The sequence below is a fragment of the Merops nubicus genome, unplaced genomic scaffold (assembly GCF_000691845.1).
Source record: "Merops nubicus isolate BGI_N331 unplaced genomic scaffold, ASM69184v1 scaffold22531, whole genome shotgun sequence".
NCBI lineage: Eukaryota > Metazoa > Chordata > Aves > Coraciiformes > Meropidae > Merops > Merops nubicus.
Window position 1 is genome coordinate 6,303 of NW_008587929.1, and position 5,790 is coordinate 12,092.

A 5,790-nucleotide genomic window follows, 5' to 3' on the forward strand; every position below is an offset into this window, starting at 1 on the left:
CATCTACAAACAGAAATCAGACTCTGGATAGATGGTGCCAGTCGAACTGCTTTAAAAAGAGAAAATAAACTACAGAAAGTGAAGACCTGGTAGCTATAGCCTGCGAAGACAGGGAATGTTTCATTAAGATTTTAACTGTATTTTATCTTGGTATGAATTTCCAAAATTATCTTGACACGAATCCTCACTAACCGTGAATACGTGGCAAATACAGTTGAAAATAAATCTTATCTTGTATGATAAACCTCTATAAGTTTCAAGGGGGTTTTATTTATAGATAAAGTACATTTTTAAAATTGTAAAATGTATGTTGGGAACACATCCAAAAGTTTATAAAAAGTAGCTTTAATGCTAAAATTGAAGAAAATTTGACAAAAGTCTAAAATGTAGCATTGTGAATAGTTTTTATTTTCTTAATAGCTGTAAATAAGACTTAACCAAAATGTATTTTAGGAAGGTTGTGAAGGGAATATTTAAATCCCTATCTAGATTTACATCCAGATACAGCGTATATCATACCACAGAGCTGTTTTGAGGCAGTTAAGCCTTTTAATATATCTCCTGTAGTACTGAGGCAGTAACATATTGCTTTACCAGTTAAATCCTTTCGGAAGTCATGCTGCACATGTAACTTGCTGTCTAATTATGTTACTAATTTGAAGCTGAGTTTCATGCACTAGGTTGCAGTGGCTGAGGATGTGCTGTGTAAATCCTTATCTGGCATGTTCTGGATGTGGCATAAAAAAAAAATCCCTCTTGGTGCTCAAATTAGCACCGATAACTGCAGGAATCACAAGCAATAGGTTGTACAAGATCATGTCATGTTGGCTGCTACATATGAACACTAAAACATCTTCTGAAGATCTTTAAGGAATAACTGAGGCTGTGTTTTCCATGCACACCTAAATAAAAATGAGCAAGTTAAAGTCCTTCCTCACATGCACACACACATACAGTATGCATTTTAAAGTGCAATGATGAGCTCAAGAAATACCAAAACACTACACACTGAAACATTCTAAAAAATAATCACCAGCTGTATTTTGCAATTAATCATTTATTTCCTGCAATCCCAAAAATCCCCAATCACATGGAAATTTCAGCTCCAAGGCTAGAGCTGCACGCATGTTTTTAGCCCCAAGCAAAAGCTTGTTACAGCCAGGCTGTGAAATCTCACAAAGAGAAGAAAATTTGGCCCCGCAGTAACAACCATGGTGCAGGAGAGGCGCAGAGTCTGCCCCAGCGAGGGGAGAGTTTTCACAGAAGGTGAGTGCTTGTGGCCCCCTCCTACCAATGATTAATGTCAAGGTGTTATCAAGAATGAAAATGGTTTATGTTCTGCACAAAGATGACAGTGTGTTAGTGGAGTGACTGTCTTCTAAGGAAGAGAACCTGCAAGTAAGAAACTAAATCAAAGCAAAATTAATCTGAAGATTATAAGCAGACAACCTAGGCAAATTCTGTTATTCTGAAAATTAACAAACCCAAGAAACACCAACATAAGAAAAATACTCCTGGTCAAATATGGATTACTTTTGAAAAAGCATTTTTTTTTTTTTTTTTTTTTTTGGCAGCCAGCTCTACGACTTGAAACCTCTGGAGAGTTTGCCGTCGCTGCCACAGTTAAGCCTGTTCTACCTTTGGCATCACAGTTGCCTGGCTGTGCAGAAGACTCACCCTGTTCTTGCTCTGGCAGAGCTGGGGGAGCTGCATGTTATTTGGACTGAGAGAGCATTTTGACCTTCCCTCAGTTAAAAGTAATGCTTCCTTTTTAGCCTACAAGACTAAAATGGATAATCTTTCCCAAAAGGATGCAGTCTCTCATCAGTAAGACCTATTAACAGGTTTAGTCAAATTTTATCACACTAGAAGGAGCTGCTGGCAGTAGGTTTTAAAAAGCAGGGCTCTTCTCCCTGTGACTATCTTCATTTGCTGGCAGAAGGGAACGCTTCTACCTTCTGCCCAAAAACATTTGTACGAATAAAGAACTCTTCTCTTACCATCTAGAAAATATTTTTTATTATGAAACTCACTTTAGACTGACATGATTAAAATATGAGTGAAGTACAACAAAAATTAAACAAGGACTCCCAAACTAGAATATTTTGAAAGAGCCCAGATTTGTGCATCACTTTTTCCTCTGTTTAAAAATATCCCAGTTTTGTTACAATTCAGGTTTACCATCACAGCAAAAAAACCCTTAATGCTTTGGTTAGATTTCTTTAATAAAAGACCATACCCTCTGGAAATATTTCAGTTTGGAAATCAGATGGACAAATAGTGTTAATAATGCATAAGTTTGAGAATCCTGCTACGGAGGACTACGTGACAATATTTTAGAACGTGTTTTCTACTTTTAGGGTATTTCTGCAGACTTGACATGTATTTCACCTTCATTCTGAAGGAATTTGCATTGCTTCAAAGTGAAGGGAGGGAGTAGGTAGAAATTTTCTCCCCTTCCAAGTTTGCCTCAGTACCGTTGACCATAAAAAGGGGGGCTCAGGACTTCATTTTTGAAAGTAGACTGGAAAAACGTGTTTTAAAAGTGATATATTAGGAGTCCATTAAAAAGTTAGAACATTTGAGTCTTGTAGAATTAATTAGGGAAAAAAAAACCAAACCAAAAGTCAGTCCACTGCTGACAAATCACTGGATCCATTAGCTGTAGAAGGAAAGCAGAGAGCACGCTGCGGCATGGAGAGAAAATGGTGGTGTCCTTTCTGAGCAGGTGAGCCAGGACAGCTGCTGTGGTGAAGAAGCACAGGGGACAGAGGGAATCTGTTGCTTTGCAAAATTAATTTAAAATTTGTCTTTAGGCTTCCAACAAGGTGATGCAAGTTTTGAAGGGATATGCTGGCTTCTCTTAGACTTAACAGAAGTATACGGGATTGTTTGTTACACTAATGCAGGGGAGCAGGAAGGACAATGAAGATCCCTTCCCTTCCTTAGTCAGAAAGTTCTATTTTAAACTCCTACCTAATTGCTCTTCAGATTGCAACTAAACCACACAAAGGTCTCAGTAACTAGGTGAGCTGTAGAATGCTACACCTGAATCAAGTGTGTTACACCAAACCCCTAAGCTTAAGCTTAGAGAAATAATCTATAATTAGAGAATATTAAGCTATCGTAGGTAGCTGTTAATAACAAAACGCTCAATTACATATGTGGCACATTTCCTGTGAGTCTTGGGCTAGAAGTACTCACAGTTAAAAAGTGGTGACTGTCACCGGTCAGAGAAACTCTTTTGAACATGCAAAATCTAGAGCACGGTTTCTATTCCCACGATTTGACTTTGACCATCATGGCAACATTAACGGTGAGGATTTTATGACCAAATAAAATGTTCTCTCATGCTTCACTACCTAGGGATCATATTAAAAAAAAAAAAAAAAAGGTTACAGCTACTTAGATTATGTCAGTACATTAAACCTTGTGGATAGAAGCAACACGCAGGAATACGTTTCATCTTTTCATTGAAGAAATACTTTGATAGCCACAAGCAAGTGTGTGCTGCACATGTATAAAATGTCTAGATAAAACACGAAAGTATAAAAGATATTTTGAATTATTCTATCCTTAATGGCTAAGTTAGGTTTTCCATTACCCTTCTGAAGAAGGGCTCCTTCTAAGTCTAGTTTTGTTTGGGAATCTACAGTCCTTGAAAATCTTAATGTTGGAGAGCAAATAGTGAATCTGCCTAGAGCCACATCCAAAGCTCATCAGCTGCACAGATTTCAGAACTGCACTATTAGCCGTTTTTCAGTCTTGATGATACTTATAAACTGCCTTAACTACACATAATATTCTACCATATGAAAGCCTACAGAAAAGGTCTGCTGCTAGAGAAAGAGAAAGCTATGCAGCTGAAGACGCTAACATTGACAAGAGGAAACATTTTCAGAATATCTGTAATAATTAAAAAAAAAAAAAACCCAAACCCAAACACAGCAAATGATTTAAAACTGCTATAGAGAGTAAAACAATGAAAAAGATCATTTTAGCTAAGTACAAATGACAGTAGATTTAGGAAGGTAAGCAGAATAGCGTTAGGCACCGAGATTCACTTGATCAAGGCACAACTTCAGTTGTATCAAATGTAATGATATGTTTAAATGAAGAATTTTTTTTCCCCCTTCAAATTGGTCCTGCTGTCTCTGTTCCAGACTTCTAATTTAGCTCTACATTCGTATTCCCATTGGGCTCCACAGTGCTGGTCTCATTCCTAGGATGGAGCGGCCTCAAACAGGAATTCTGGGTATGTTCCGCAAGAAGCATCTAAACCAGGTCTTTTCCAGAGGTTTCACTAAGCTTAATTTTATTTTATTAAAAGAAACATTCAGTCCATAAGAGGAATCCCCAAACAGACTTGGGATTATTTTAATTTTCCTCCATAGCACAGGCAGTTTTTATGTATCACAAGTATTTTGAACATTTTGACTGCCTACTGTAACACTCAGCCAGTCACCACTCAGCCACTGCTTCAGATTAAGTTGTTGCCTTCTGCTCTAATGTTCTGATAAAGACTGAATACAAAAGACTGAGCCCAGAGAGAGCTCCTTGGGGTGAAATTAAGCCCAGAAAAGAAATTGTGTGTCTGCATAGATATTTGCATGGTAGCAACATTTTTTGAATTAATAGGTCTCTTCTGCAAAAGTCTTTGGGAGAAAAAAAAAAAATAAATCCCTCTACAGAATGATCGAGAGCTACACACAGAGAAATGCTTTCAAAACACAAGCATTTAATTTTTTTTAAATGTTAAGTGAGATGTAAATATGTACGTTAGCAACAAAGTGCTCCAAAGCATACTGAAAACATATTCCATACACAGTTAGCAATAGAAGTCTGTACAAAAGTAATAAAGTTACACATTATAAAAAATACTCCGTAACTATAATTTAAAAGAGGGAAAAAAGACAAGGGAATTGATTTCTCAGTTGATATAATTTATTGCAGTTAGCACACAGTTTAAAAATTCACCAACACACCAATAGTACAAAACTAAACAGCATTATAAGTTATTCCCCCCTCAGGAAAATAAAACATACTATGATTGTCAAAGCTAGATGTCAGTCTAAGTTTTAGAACAAAAGAATGTGAAACTAAGGAAAGGAAAAAAGCAATCACTCACGAGGACCACAAAAAAATCCAAGAGAAAGTCCATTTTCCTCAGACACTGATTGTCTTCTCTAACTTAAGAAAAAAAATGTAGTTTTAAAACCTAGAAACTATTCAAGTAACTAAAGATAACGCTCCAAGGCCATTTTCACAGCTTTTTTTTTTGTTGTTTTAAATGCCATTACAGCCAAATTAACACACATTTGACCAAATATTTCCAAAACAGTCCAGCAATACACAATGGAGTTTTCCATTCAGTATCTTAAGCACAAAAATAGGCTATGTTTACAGTAGTTAAGGCGATCAAATTTTAAACAAAAGCAGAGGAAAAAAAAAAAGGAATTAAAAAAAAAGGAAAAAACAGCAAACGTTTTCCATGCTACTCCCATAGACCTTATTTGTAAGTGCAAGACAGGAAAACAAACACTGTGCAAAATGCTTTTGACCTGCGTGTTGGTCATTAAAACCACACGTCAGGCTGCAGTCTCTGCTGCTTGGATACACATAGTCCTTCCCCTGCCCTCCCCCGGCCCCCCTGTCACTCAGGCCTTCCCGGGCCTTTCAGCCCGGGGCTTTTTTTTTTCTTTTTTCTTTTTTTTTCTCTCAGTCCACAGCCTCTTTTCACCGGGGGGGAAAAAAAAAAGAACGACCTATTGTGGTGGAGTGGTGCAGCAG